This window comes from Salvia splendens, chromosome 6 (assembly GCF_004379255.2).
Source record: "Salvia splendens isolate huo1 chromosome 6, SspV2, whole genome shotgun sequence".
In the NCBI taxonomy this organism is placed as follows: Eukaryota; Viridiplantae; Streptophyta; class Magnoliopsida; order Lamiales; family Lamiaceae; genus Salvia; species Salvia splendens.
Window position 1 is genome coordinate 31,185,822 of NC_056037.1, and position 16,253 is coordinate 31,202,074.

At 36.0% G+C, this 16,253-nt stretch overlaps 1 pseudogene; it reads left to right on the plus strand.

The window, feature by feature from the left end:
• Nucleotides 1–458: 458 nt before the first annotated feature.
• LOC121809105 lies at nucleotides 459–1,718 on the plus strand (annotated as a pseudogene).
• Nucleotides 1,719–16,253: the final 14,535 nt, after the last annotated feature.

The window sequence follows — 16,253 nt, forward strand, 5'->3', positions numbered from 1 at the left end:
CATCTCAAATATTATTTACAAAAAACAATGTACAATTAACAATATTTTTCGTGTAGCTTCTACAAATTAAAGTGTTGACAAAATTCAACATACGAGGGCAGTCTTCGGCCTCATCAATTTTGAGTGTTTTATTTTACTTTATTTTGGATAGAAGGAATGATGTGATTAAAACTTTAAGCCTTACATACTGTTTATAAACTAAAGTGTCCACAAATTTCGAATATCTTTTAAGACTTGGTTAGGTTATCAATTTATCATGAATTGCATGATTTAATATATGTCACTTCCGTATTAATATCCGAACTCAATATCTTTTAACCAAGTAATGAATTTGCGATTAAATGGCTCCGCATCTTTTCATATAAATACTTCATCATTTCCATCACAATTTAAAAATCATATACTATGAAACTAGCGGAACTTTCAAAACCACCGCCCCTCCGCCGCCGCCACACTCCATGTTGCCCCCTTGGAAGAAATCCAATTTCTCCCTCCACCACTGTGCATGGCTCGCCCTCATGATCCTCCTCCAGCTCCTCATCATCCTCTTCCTCAACGGCTCCTTACACCCTCTCTTTCTCCACTCGGAATCCGCCTGCAAACACAGCCGGATCTACATCTACGATCTCCCCCCATTCCTCAACAAAGACCTCCTCCACAACTTCCACGACGTCTCCTACGCCGGCCTCGGCCCCCCGCCGCCGTCCCTCTCAACCTCTCCGCCGCCTGGCACTGGACCGACATGTACGCCGCCGAAGTCATCTACCACGACCGCATCAAAAATTACCAATGCACCACCCCCGACCCCGCCCGAGCCGCCGCCTTCTACGCCGGCCTCGCCGTCCGGAACTACCTCTTCTCCAACTCCACCGCCAAGGACCGCGACCGCCACGCCGACGCCATGCTCAATTGGGTCAAAACCCAACCCGCTTGGCAAAAATCAAACGGGTCGGATCATTTCCTGATGCTCGGGCGGCTGACGTGGGCTTTCCGGCGCCTCACCGACGACGACGCCGAGTGGGGCTCGAGCCTCCTCTACATGCCGCTGATGAAGAACGTCCTCCGCCTCACCGTCGAGAGATTCCGCTGGGACGGCCTCGAGGTCAGCGTGCCCTACCCGACCGCCTTCCACCCGAGATCCGGATCCGACATCCGCCAATGGCAGGCCTGGATCGGGGCCAGGAAAAGGATCCGGAACGACTTCCGCTCCGTCCTCATGGAATATTGTAAGAATGAAACGGCGTCGTGCCGCGTCGTGGATTGCTGGAAGACGCCATGCTCGGATGGAGCTCCGGCTATCCTCGAGGCGTTTCTCGGGTCGGACTTTTGCTTACAACCAAAAGGAGACGGGTTGACCCGGAGATGATTGCATGTTGGCCGGTTCGATCCCGGTTTATTTTTGGAGGGGGAGCTTTGAGTATCAATATGAGTGGCACTTGCCTAAAAATGCTTCCGAGTATTCAATATTTATTGATCATAATATTGTGAAAAATGATACGTCCATTATCAAACGAACACTAGAGAAATATAGCAAAGAGGAGGTGAAGAGGATGAGAGAGAGAATCATTGAGTTTTTTCCAAAATTGTTGTATTCTAAGTCCAATGCCAATCTTGGTGAAATTGAAAATGCTTTCGACATTGCCATGGATGGAGTCTTGAAAAGGTTTGAGCAACAAAGAAGATTAATGGATGCCTCCAAAGAAAACAAAGAAGATTGATTTTTATTTCAAAAACTTCATTTTCATCATTATACATCACATTTAATAGTTATGGCTTCTTGTATATTAGTACAATTTGGGTGATTATACTTTATCATATATTTTTGGTTCCCGCATATTAGCATGTAGTCATGTACCCCAAAATGAACATTCTGTTGTTAAATTAATACAGTAGTTTAATTAAGTGCAAAAAGATTAACTAGGTGTCTAGTTATAGTTCATCAGGTTTTGGTAGAAGTCCACTCAAATTGTAGGCTAATCGAATTATATTTTGACCAAATTGCATGATTATAGTGACACTTTTCTCTATATTATACTCTTTCCATTCCTTGTTACTTTCACTTTTCTTTTTAGATTGTAGATTAAGGATTGAGTTATTAGTGTAATTAAATTAGTATTTTAAATGTAATAAGAAGACATGACAACATTTAATTAACTATAATTTTTTAATTAATACTTAATTCTTACTTAAAATGGAAATAGTAATATTTTTTCCATGTCTGAAAATAATCTCCTTTTTTTATTTTTCATTTTTTTAAAATTAACCACATTTCTATATACCGAATCTTTCTCACTATTTGTTTTCAAAAAGTTACAAACAAAAATTTGTGTATAAAATGATTATTATTTTATGTATGTGAACATTTGCAGAATAAATTTTTTTTTTGGTAGTACTGTAAAGCCCGTAAATAAAGGGAGGACATGTGGGCTGGGCTTTTCACTATGTTAGATTCACATTCAATAGATACTTTAGCATTTGAATAGCCCAACAAAATAATTACTCTTTCCGTCCTCCATTTTTTGTTCACTTTTGGCACTTTCACGTTTATTGTCCACTTTCAAGTTCCGAGTTCTATATATTTCTCGTTCCGTTGGTTTGTAATTAGTTTATTGTTTGAACTTTAAATTGCTTTATGTTATGCCATTTTTTGTCTATCTCATATAGATACTACCAAAACGAAATTGGTTTTTTTTAATGTTTCAAAATGTTAAATTGCAAGATCGTTTTAAAGTTTCAAAATGCGAAATTAAAGAAATTCATCTAGCATGAGAGGGAAGAGATTGTAAGTTTATAACAAAAGCTATGAAAATGGAAAAGGCAGAAATTAAGCTATGCTATTATTTACTTAAATTTTCTTATTATTTCAAAAGGATATAGATCAAAAAGAGATAATAATGTTTGTAGGTAGCAAAATTTATCTCAAACTATCATTATTTTTGTTTTTGTCCGAATACCCGTGAATGCAAAGTCAATTTGGTTTTTGTCCAAACTATTTTAGTATTTGAAATTGCGAATGTCAACTATTTTAAAATTAATAAAAACAGTATATATATTCATTTCTGTTTATGTAGTCATTATGTTTCATGCCTTAGTGGTGGAGACATAGGAATAAATTATATTTAAAAAAGCGAGGAAAGAGGGAAGCAGAACAAGCAAGTACTACTGTGACTCCACCTTTTACTACTTTTCTACTCTCATACCTCAGTTACACTATACTCCATCCGTCCCATTAAATATGCAACATTTGTTTTTTGGCACGGGATTTTATGTAGTTTTATTTTGTGAGTTAATGAAGAGAGAGAGTAAAGTAAGAGAGATGAAAAAGTAGAGAGAGTATTGTTTTCATTTTTAGAAACATTTCATTTTTAATGGGACAGACCAAAAAGGAAAACGTTTCACTTCTAATGGGACATGGGGAGTATTTGTTTTTACCATATGAAAATTAGTACAATAATTTATACCAATCAAATCATGATTGTTATGTAAGTATAACCTATTTTATAGAAATGAATAAAGAATGAAACTTATATATATTGGACATCCTAATTGAACTTTCACTGTGCCACTTTAAAAAAGGGCAAAAGTTTATTTTCTTTATAAAATTTATCTATAATAGAGAAAAAGGATTGTCAACATTGACATTTATAGATGTCAAAGATAAAAAAAAAAAGTTATCAAGATTAAATGTCCTAAGTTGAGCTCTGACCAAACTATTGATTGGAGATGAATCATTTTATCAACGGATCATCAACGATTCGTAGGTCTTATTTAGCAACACAATTAATTTGATACGTTTTACTAATTATTTTAACACCATTTTACATAAATAAGTATAATACTATTTCCTAATATTTGCAATCAGTTTAGGAGGTGTGGGATCATTGATTCCGTCATTTCTTTGGTTTTAAATTGTTTGACTTTTATTTGCCATATGATAAAAAAAATACTAGTACTACCATTTAATGTCCATCATCAAGTTTTGCAATATGTCTCCAGATTGCATGATTCAAGTATATTTAATTAACATTTCATCTCATATCATTTGAAATTTAATTATTATGAACATATGATAAAAGAGTCGACTAACCAGATAGATCACATCATTACAAAATTGAAAAACTCAGATTGGAAATGGAATTAATTAATGGATTAAATAAATTGTGTCCTATTTGCTAGAATCACAAATCGTGTGGACGGCTTGGTTTTGTCAAAATAATTTTAGTATTTGAATTGTAAATGTCAACCATTTTTAAATTAATAAAAATAATAGTATTTCATTTCCCTCTGTTTCTGCAGTTCTGTTTTTGTCATGCCCTAGTGGTTGAAATAGCATAGAGACAAATACAAAAACCAAAAATAAACTAGCAAATATATGTTATATATTCATATACACTAATATTATACAAATGTGAATGAAATACAATTATGCAACTATTGTAACTCCTAAACGAAGACTCATAACATTAATATGGTTTATTGGTTTACCAAGGCAATCAGGTTTTAACAACTTATAAAATATACTAGTATCTACCGGATGACAACATCATGATACCATTCATTAATTACGTATAACATATTTAAAACAAAAAGGAAGCTTATTTGGAATATTCGACCAATCAATATGAAATCTATATAACAAATATTATAAGTAGGGATATTTAATTAGGTCAGAGTCATGGCAACGCGGCAATTAGACTTGGTTAAAACAGTTTATAAAATATATTGTGTCAATTATCATCTTTGACTTTAGTTTATTGAATTGTGTATGTGTGTAAAATATGATGCTGTATTAACAAACTTAAGAAAAACATGAACTCAAATATCCTGATGTGTTAAGAGTGTAATGGAATTGAATGTTATATTCGCAATTTTATGAAATTGAATTCGAAGTTATAATAATTTAATTTAATTCCAAATTCTTTGAATAGGAGTACTTGATATATAAAATTGTATTCTACTTCTATTTTTTTTCTTTGATAAATAAAAAATTTAACCAAAATTTGACATTAAGTTATAATTTAATAATTGTTTTTATGCAAATGCGTCTATAATTACAATTTCCACCCATGCGTGCAACGTAAAAATTGCATGTTTTGAATACTTTGCTCAATAAGCTGTGATTCTTTTGTTTGATTAAACTTTAAATAGTTGACAGCATTGGTTAAAAATAACAGCCCCCTCCCTCCACTAGTCATTGCAGATATGGAAGAAAATTGGTTCCTCAGCTCAACCTGATTTTCATTATTAATTATGCTAAGTATTGCTATTTAGTGCTACTAAAACCAAGTACCTAATATTTAGTTCTTGTGCCAATTCTCACCATTTACTGCAACTGTTACCCATCTTAGTTATTCATTTAATTGAATAAGACTGCATCACCCAATGTATAATAAGGTTGCATAGTTCTCTTTATTATTGCTTGAATCAATCCTCTGAGTTGGCACATGTATTTATTTCTTCAATTCATTTTTCTTCTTCTTATAAACTACTTGTATGCCACATATATACCTTACCAATAATTGGGTAGCGAGGAGTATAAATAGGTCGTCGAGTTTTGATATATATATATATATATATATATATATATATGGGATGTATTCATTTCCTTTTCCTATATTTTCTCATATTTCCTTCTTAATATCAGTCATTAGATTAGAGAAATGGACGGTCAACATCAACATTGGGTAATTAATCCCGTATTGCATTATTGGTTCTATTTTGTGCATTATGAGGGTACAATAGTAATCTAATAATGGCTGGAATATTAATAATGAATTGTAAACCGCTACGAATAATGCACCACATGGTAACGCGTAATGCATATAATTGACTATATAATGCACAATTTGTGAACTGCAATGCATACGAACAAGATGTGCTGTGTTATGATGTTTGACACACGTTTCTTGTTTCCCCTAAGGGTTTAATAAGCTTAGGGGCTAGGGTATAGTACGTACGCATTAATAACAAATTATAAAACGATATGAATAATTCACCAAATTGTCACGAATAATGGATGTTATTAACTATATAATGCACAATATGTTAACTGCAATGCATACGAATAAGATGTACCATGTTATGATGTTTGACACACGTTTCTTGTTTCCCCTAAGGGTTTAATAAGCATAGGGGCTAGGGTATAGTACGTAGACCCGTATGTAATCTTCACATGGTAACGAGTAATGGATATAATTGACTATATAATGCACAATTTGTGAACTGCAATGCATACGAACAAGATGTGTTGTGTTATGAAGTTTGACACACGTTTCTTATTTCCCCTAAGGGTTTAATAAGCTTAGGGGCTAGGGTATAGTACGTACGCATTAATAACAAATTATAAAACGATACGAATAATTCACCAAATTGTCACGAGTAATGGATGTTATTAACTATATAATGCACAATATGTTAACTGCAATGCATACGAATAAGATGTACCATGTTATGATGTTTGACACACGTTTCTTGTTTCCCCTAAGGGTTTAATAAGCTTAGGGGCTAGGGTATAGTACGTAGACATTACTAAATGCACGTATGTAATCTTCACTGCGTTGATTAACCCATATACACAATACCTCTAATAATGCATAATATACTTAGATAATGACAATTAACAGCTACATAATGCACTACCTAAACCAAATAATGCACATACGTATATTCCAATAACAACAACTTGTTAGTAATGTCTACGTACTATACCCTAGCCCCTAAGCTTATTAAACCCTTAGGAGAAACAAGAAACGTGTGTCAAACATCATAACATGGTACATCTTATTCGTATGCATTGCAGTTCACATATTGTGCATTATATAGTTAATAACATCCATTACTCGTGACAATTTGGTGAATTATTCGTATCGTTTTATAATTTATTATTAATGCGTACGTACTATACCCTAGCCCCTAAGCTTATTAAACCCTTAGGGGAAACAAGAAACGTGTGTCAAACATCATAACACAGCACATCTTGTTCGTATGCATTGCAGTTCACAAATTGTGCATTATATAGTCAATTATATCCATTACTCGTTACCATGTGGTGCAGTATTCGTGGCGGTTTACAATTCATTATTAATGTGTACGTACTAAACCCTAGCCCCTAAACTTATTCAACCCTTAGGAGAAATAAGGACCGTGTGCCAAACAACGAAACATTGTAGTTCACATATTGTGCATTATATAGTCAATTATATGCATTACTCGTTACCATGTGGTGCATTATTCGCAGATACCAAAATGTGGCAGTTCCTTTTCCGTCAAATGTCAATAATAACCCTGTAATGCATACAACCCCCTTCTATAATGCAACACGGAACCAGATTTATAGAATCAATTTGATCCGTTGATGCCTTAGATCTAACGCGTAATATTAAGAAGGAAAAAGGATCTAAGAGGTGAAAAGGAGAATAACGCACCCCATATATATATATATATATATATATATATATATATATATATATATATATAGGATAGTGATCAATGTATAACTAATTTTAAGTGTATAACTAGAGAACAAATCTCAGCCACACATTATCTTAATCCAATAACTAAAATAAGTAAACATTTTTAGTTAATAGAAATTGCATAGGGATATTTTAGGAAATAATGTGTTCAACTTCAACTTCAACTTCACGGGAGAGGAGAAGGAGGACTATATTATGTTCTCGGTGCTGCCGTCGGGGATGGCGATTGCGACGCCGTCGATTTCTTCGTATTGCTGTGGAGTTCTGCTTCCTCGTCGATCCAGATTTCGATTGTTTTGTAGTACTTGAAATTATTTGTGATTGATTTTTTCCGGTGTCGAAGTTGATTTACTGCGGCAGAGATGATGGCGAAGGGCGGTTGGTGGTGGGAGAAGGTATGAAGATGAGTGAGGACGGTTTATTTCATGGTGGCGATGGTTTCGTCGCTGGTGGTGGTGGCGTTGCCTGTGGTGGTAGCGATCGAAAATTGGGTATAGGACTGGTGGTCGCCGAGAATTCCAAATTTTGGGTGAATTGGATTTGTGATGATGTTGTGCTTAGTGAAAGAAAATTTCAGAGAAGTGGTGCAACTGGGAGAAAGAATGATGTGGAGTATGGAGATGAATTTCTGATTTTAAAAAAATATCAGAAGGAAGTGGATTGGTGTTCTTGGAAGGAGACATGGATGTGAGAATAGGCTATTGTTGTGGAGCGGTGGACTCCTATTTGAGATCGAGTCACTGAACTTGAAACCATAACCTCTTGATTTGTCGATGGAGAACTCGATGAATGCTCGGATTTAGAGGATTTCTCCCTCCTATTTAATTCATCAAAAATGTAAATTTAATTTCTTTACAAATGAAATTGTTTGATGAGTACATTTTATATTAATTACTTTTTTTTTTATAAATGTGGATTAATTACCTTTAAATAATCTAAAGTGATTATAACTCTTCTCAAACTTAAATCTATTTCGAAAAAAATCATTTTGGGAAAATAAATAATGAGATCCGAAATTGAAAATTGAGGCAATTAATTTGGAAAAGGTGGATTATGTGAAATTTTAATTTTACTTATACTTTACTGTTGTTAACAAAATACATCACTCTTGTTTACAAAACACTTCACTCTTGTTCAGAAAACACTTCACTCTTGTTCACAAAACACATCACTCTTATTCTGATTTTACTTCACTCTTGTTCACAAAACACATCACTCTTATTCTGATTTTACTTCACTCTTGTTCACAAAACACTTCACTCTTGTTCAGAAAACACTTCACTCTTGTTCACAAAACACATCACTCTTATTCTGATTTTACTTCACTCTTGTTCACAAAACACATCACTCTTATTCTGATTTTACTTCACTCTTGTTCACAAAACACTTCACTCTTGTTCAGAAAACACTTCACTCTTGTTTACAAAATACATCACTCGTATTCTGATTTTACTTCACTCTTGTTTACAAAACACATCACTCTTATTCCGATTTTACTTCACTCTTGTTTACAAAACACATCACTCTTATTGTTAATTTACTTCACTCTTGTTTACAAAACACGTCACTCTTATTGTGATTTTACTTCACTCTTGTTTACAAAACACATCACTCTTATTCCGATTTTACTTCACTCTTGTTTACAAAATACATCACTCTTATTCTGATTTTACTTCACTCTTGTTTACAAAACACATCACTCTTATTCCGATTTTACTTCACTCTTGTTTACCAAACACATCACTCTTATTCCGATTTTACTTCACTCTTGTTTACCAAACACATCACTCTTATTCTGATTTTACTTCACTCTTGTTTACAAAACACATCACTCTTATTCCGATTTTACTTCACTCTTATTTACAAAACACATCACTCTTACCATGATTTTACTTCACTCTTGTTTACAAAACACATCACTCTTAACATGATTTTACTTCACTCTTGTTTACAAAACACATCAATTTTAGCATGATTTTACTTCACTCTTGTTTACAAAACACATCACTCTTAGCATGATTTTACTTCACTCTTGTTTACAAAACACATAACTCTTAACATGAATTTACTTCACTGTTGTTTACAAAACACATCACTATTAACATGTAATCACCAATAGGCTGATACAAGGTTTCACTTGTTTTTATCATGGGGCAGACAAATTCATGCTTATTCTGATTGACCTTAAAAAACACATGACTCTTCTGAGATTGATCATTTATCACAATAGGGAATAAGCTAAGCAGCGCAAGTGTGCATCATATTTTACACACACACGCAACCTTCCTCCTCCCCTTCCTCTCTCTTCCTCTTCCCGTTGCTCTTTATCACCAGCGTGTTTTCCTCCTCTACCGTCACCTGCAGCAATTCCGCACCAATTTCATAAATACCTTCAGCTCGAGCGAGCTATTTCGCATCAATTTCATGAATTCCTAAAGAAATTTCGTTTCAATCAAGCAACAGAGCTTAATTTCTGGTGAATTTCCAGAACAGAGAAGAGGAGAAGAGAGAAGAGTAATTGCGGTTCTTTTTCAAATGAATTCAATTTCCCGGTGAAATCTAATTTTGGCTATGCAATGACTATTATACCCCCGCCTTGTTAGTGTGAAGTAAATTTGTGATTGAGGGAACTAATTTCTCCTTAAATTTGAAAATTACATATTTTAATACTAGCCCTTGATTTTCTTGATCTTGTGGCTATGATTTGTTCTCTAGTTATTTGGTTAAGGGGTGTTTGCCATAGATCACTACTCTATATATATATATATATATATATATATATATATATATATATATATATATATAGGGGATCGTTATTCTCCTTTTCACATCTTAGATCATTTTTCCTTCTTAATATTACGCGTTAGATCTAAGGCATCAACGGATCAGATTGATTCTATAAAACTGGTTCCGTGTTGCATTATAGAAGGTGGTTGTATGCATTACAGGGTTATTATTGACATTTGACGGAAAAGTAACTGCCACATTTTGGTATATGCGAATAATGCACCACATGGTCACGAGTAATGCATATAATTGACTATATAATGCACAATATGTGAACTGCAATGCATACGAATAAGATGTACCATGTTATGATGTTTGGACACACGTTTCTTGTTTCCCCTAAGGGTTTAATAAGCTTAGGGGCTAGGGTATAGTACGTAGACACGTATGTAATCTTCACATGGTAACGAGTAATGGATATAATTGACTATATAATGCACAATTTGTGAACTGCAATGCATACGAACAAGATGTGCTGTGTTATGATGTTTGACACACGTTTCTTGTTTCCCCTAAGGGTTTAATAAACTTAGGGGCTAGGGTATAGTACGTACACATTAATAACAAATTATAAAACGATACGAATAATTCACCAAATTGTCACGAGTAATGGATGTTATTAACTATATAATGCACAATATGTGAACTGCAATGCATACGAATAAGATGTACCATGTTATGATGTTTGACACACGTTTCTTGTTTCCCCTTAGGGTTTAATAAGCTTAGGGGCTAGGGTATAGTACATAGACTAGGGCTGTCAATTTTCGACACGACACGATAATCTGACACGAATCCGCACGAAATTATTGGGTTTGGGTCAAGTCTTATTGGATCCGTGTCCTTATCGGGTTGACCCATTAAGAACGCGATAATTTCGGATTGGGTTCGGGTCGGATGCGGGTCGGATACGGATAACCCATTAAGAAATAATATTATTATTTTTATTATTATTTAAAAACATTATATATTAATTTAATTTTTTAATTTCTTATAAATTAGGTTTAAATAGTATAAAATGAACTTTAATTGTGTAAATTAGGTTAAAAATTAAGGTTTAATCGTGTAATATTAGGTTTTAATCATGTAATATCAGGTTCGGGTTGTTATCGTGTCGTGTCAACCCATATTATATCGTGTCGATAACGGGTTCGTGTCGGATGCGGGTCGTGTTCGGATTTGAAGGTAGCAAGTCGGGTTCGTGTTCGGATTTACAGTTTCCTTAACATGTCGGGTTCAGGTTAAGCCTTATTGGGTTGGGTCATTATCAGGTTGACCTGATAACGACCCAATCCGCACGATTTGCCAGCCCTAACATGGACATTACTAACAAATTGTTGTTATTGGAATATACGTATGTGCATTATTTGGTTTAGGTAGTGCATTATGTAGCTGTTAATTGTCATTATCTCAGTATATTATGCATTATTAGAGGTATTGTGTATATGGGTTAATCAACGGATTGAAGATTACATACGTGCATTTAGTAATGTCTACGTACTATACCCTAGCCCCTAAGCTTATTAAACCCTTAGGGGAAACAAGAAACGTGTGTCAAACATCATAACATGGTACATCTTATTCGTATGCATTGCAGTTCACATATTGTGCATTATATAGTTAATAACATCCATCACTCGTGACAATTTGGTGAATTATTCGTATCGTTTTATAATTTGTTATTAATGCGTACGTACTATACCCTAGCCCCTAAGCTTATTAAACCCTTAGGGGAAACAAGAAACGTGTGTCAAACATCATAACACAGCACATCTTGTTCGTATGCATTGCAGTTCACAAATTGTGCATTATATAGTCAATTATATCCATTACTCGTTACCATGTGAAGATTACATACATGTCTATGTACTATACCCTAGCCCCTAAGCTTATTAAACCCTTAGGGGAAACAAGAAACGTGTGTCAAATATCATAACACAGCACATCTTGTTCGTATGCATTGCAGTTCACATATTGTGCATTATATAGGCAATTATATGCATTACTCGTGACCATGTGGAGCATTATTCGTAGCGGTTTCCAGCCATTATTAGATTACTATTGTACCCTCATAATGCACAAAATAGGACAAATAATGCAACACGGGATTAATTACCCAATGTTGATCTTGACCGTCCATTTCTCTAATCTAATGGCTGATATTAAGAAGGAAAAAGGAGGAAATATAGGAAAAGGAAATGAATACATCCCTATATATATATATATATATATATATATATATATATATATATATATATATTCATTGTAGAATATGGAAGAGTTTGAAGAAATTCCTCAAGGAGAGTGGGGTGTAACAATGAGTTCGGATGAGGAGGCTGAGTTCATGGCACAGTTACTAGGCAACTGCTCTCTCCCAAACGACGACGGCTCTACTAACTCATTGATGCATTCATCAATGTCTTCATTTAGTGGCTTTGATCATTTCCCATTTTCCACTGATCTCTCTCATCAAGCTCCTCTGCCTAACAACAATGTCACCACAATGGATTACTCTACAGTGCAAATGGACCAAGAGTCCAAGAAAAGATGTCGTCTTCCTTGTCAAGTAAGTGCACTCTCAATTTTGTTACTATATAGATATATGACTGATGATATCATATATACTACTAGTATTTTTGTTTCATTAAATTTGATGCAATGGCAGATTCCAATAAGCAATGGGCGGACGATGGCACGCATCGTCCACGCCATTCATCGTCCGCCCCCACTGTGGGTGTGTGGCAAAGGCCGCGGACGATAGTCGCGGCCTATGCTTCGGGCGCGACTTAAACCGCGGACGATGACCATCGTCCGCGCTATCGTCCACTCCATTGCGGACGTCGCGGACGATGGTCGCGGACGATGGCCATCGTCCGCCCCATTGTGAAGGCCGCGGACGATGGCACGCGGTTTCATTTTTTTATAAATAGCGTTCATTTGTAACATTTCATTTCACACGATTTCATCTTCGAAACTTACATTTACATAATTACTACGAAATGGATTCAAGCCCCAATAGCCCTACGTTTAGCGGAGAGGCGCATTGGCCGGGTACAGAACCCGGTGATTATCGTTCGTTCGGTGACAACACCCATTACGATCCCGATTTCAGTACGGAATCGTATGGGTTGTCTGATATGGAGCCGTCGCCGCACCGCCCAACCGCATCGGCCGATCCCGCCACCGCAGCGACCGGTGCCGGCCAAGGGGAAGGCGAAGCGGAACCGGCAGCGGGCGCAGAAGTTGCCGCCTCCCGGTGACTGCGATGAGTACGCCCCCGGCCGTACGAACTACACGGGCGACGAAACTCTCACTTTGGCTCGGTGTTGGGTAGATATATCGGAAGATCCGATATTCGCCAACAACCAGAGACAGACCGCGTACTGGGAGCGCATCGCGGACCTCTACAATTCGGTCAAGCCGCCGACCGCGTACAAGCGCAAGCGTGAGCAACTTCGCAAGCACTAGGATCAAATCAAGAAGCAAGTGAACTTGTACTCGGCGGAGTTCGAGAAGTGCGCTCGATCACAGGGGAGCGCGCGAGAGCGTGCACGACGTGCGCTCTAAAGCGATGGTGTCGTACCGGTCGATGTTCGGCGAGTTCAAGCACGAGGCCATCTGGGCGCTCTTGAGGGAGAAGCAGAAGTTCCAAGGTGGAATTCTGCACACTGGTGCGCCGAAGAGGACGAAGGTCACCGAAGCTGGTGACTACACGAGCAGCGGCAGCGGCACTAACCCGGTTGACCTCAACCGGACGTACGTGGATGAAGGGAGTTCCGGCACACCGGTGTCCTCCCGGCGTCCTCCTGGCATCAAGGCTGCGAAGGCCAAGGGGAAGGCGACCGCGACGTCATCGTCGACCGCTGCAACCCCTGATCCGGACCCGGATGAGCTCCCGACGCAGACGTCCACCGCGTTTGCGTCGTTAGCTACAGCGTCGATGGCAAGGACGATGTTGCAGACGCACAAGGCCCTCAAGAAGTGCACCGACCCCGAACAAGCCGAGTATTTCCGTGCATTACTCGATGAGTTGCGTAGGAAGTTGGGAATTGGCCCGACTTAGTTTTTTTCTTTTTTTAGTTGAATGGTGTAATTTTTTTTTATTAAAACTTTGCCGCTTGTTATTTAGTCGTTTTTTTTTACTCGTTACGTGTTATTTGAAAACAGTTAAATTAATTAAACAAAACAACAAAATGATGATGTGGCGCGTCATAGGGCGCGCCTTAGGGCGCCCCACTGCAGGTGGAGAAGGAGGAGGATAAAAATGCTGACGTGGCGCGCCATAAGGCGCGCCTTAGGGCGCCCCACTGCTGATGGTCTGACTGATGATATCACATATACTACTAGTATTTTTGTTTCATTAAATTTGATGCAATGGCAGATTCCAATAAGCAACAAGAGAATCATGAAATGCAGCAAGTGTGGAAAGGCTGACAACAGCGACGAAGATCGTAACAACACTGCAGCGCTTCACCTTCACAGGCAGAAGATGTCAAGATCAAGCAGCTGCTGTTTGGAATGGCATCGTGCTCGACCTCCAACAGCAAACGCCCCCCCAACCCGAACGCTAGCAGGACACGTGCGAGTAGGGGTTCTGCAACCGATCCCCAAAGCCTCTATGCAAGGGTAATCAACTAATCGTAACCACAAGGCTTTTTTTACTAGTGCATTATTGACAAAGAGATAAATTGTTGTAATTATTGATTTTATGTGTCTATTTTTAGGGCATGTTCAAAGTAGAAATACATTTTTGAGCTTATTTTACTTCAAAATTCATGTTTAGATCGATATGATTCTAAATTAAAATCAACTTATAAACTTGGATTGAGAGAATATATATATATATATATATGAACCAATATGGTTATGGATATTTTAGTGTCGGTCTTATGTTTTGGGTGTATATCACACTGTCATTTTTTGTTTTAATGTAATTATTTGTCGTAAAATTCGCAGTCACAATAAGAAGATACGGATGATTAGATATTAGTGAGTATCAACTAACACAAAGTTTGATTGACTCGCGCAGAAAAGAAGAGAGAGAATCAACGAGAGGCTCAGGATCTTGCAAACTCTCATCCCAAATGGAACTAAAGTAAGCAATGAAAAATATATTCTTCATTTTCAAGGAAATTAATAATATTATTATTATCCTAGGTTGACATTAGCACAATGCTAGAAGAGAAGGTTATGATGAAATTGTATAGGTTATGATTAAACTTGGGATTATTTGCATTTGTATAATTAACCGTGACACATTTTTTGTATTAAATTTACCCCACTTTATTGCAATTAAGGTTCAGTTTTTGTTCTTTTAATTATTTTATCTGATTTATTTACATTTTAAATATGCAATTAATTATTTTTATTAAAATAAAAATAATCAATCATATAATCATCTAAATATAATTAATCAATTTTTTTTTGCCAAGTGTTGTAAGTTGTTCTCCAATAAAGAGAAGGTTCACATATATTACACTCTATATCATGATTTCTATCCTAACCCTAGTGCTTGATGATTATGTGCGAATTTTTAATTTTATAGGATAGTACTACCTCCTTCTTTAGAAAATAAAAACTTTTAAAATAATAGTACACATTTTAATACATAATTAGTAAAGTAAGAGGAATGAATTGATAAAGTAACAAATGAGAAAAAATGGATAAAATAGAGTAGTGTTAAAGAGAAAGAGAAAAAATTCATAAAAACAGTGTCAGTGGATTGTAAAGTCTATTTCCTAAAATAGAAAGTTTAGAAAAGTTCTATTTTTAAGGGACAATCTAAAATAGAAATAGTTACTATTTTTAAAAGATAGATATAGTACTAATATTATTTTATTAGTCTAAAAAATTAGACTAGTAGTACGAAGTATTTTTTGTAAATTTAACTTATGTTGTTTATTACTAGTATTTTACGATCTCTTTATTTTAATTATTTATATTATTTTTTAAAAGGAATGCAATAAAGAAATTATGACATTGTTTATGGTAAGA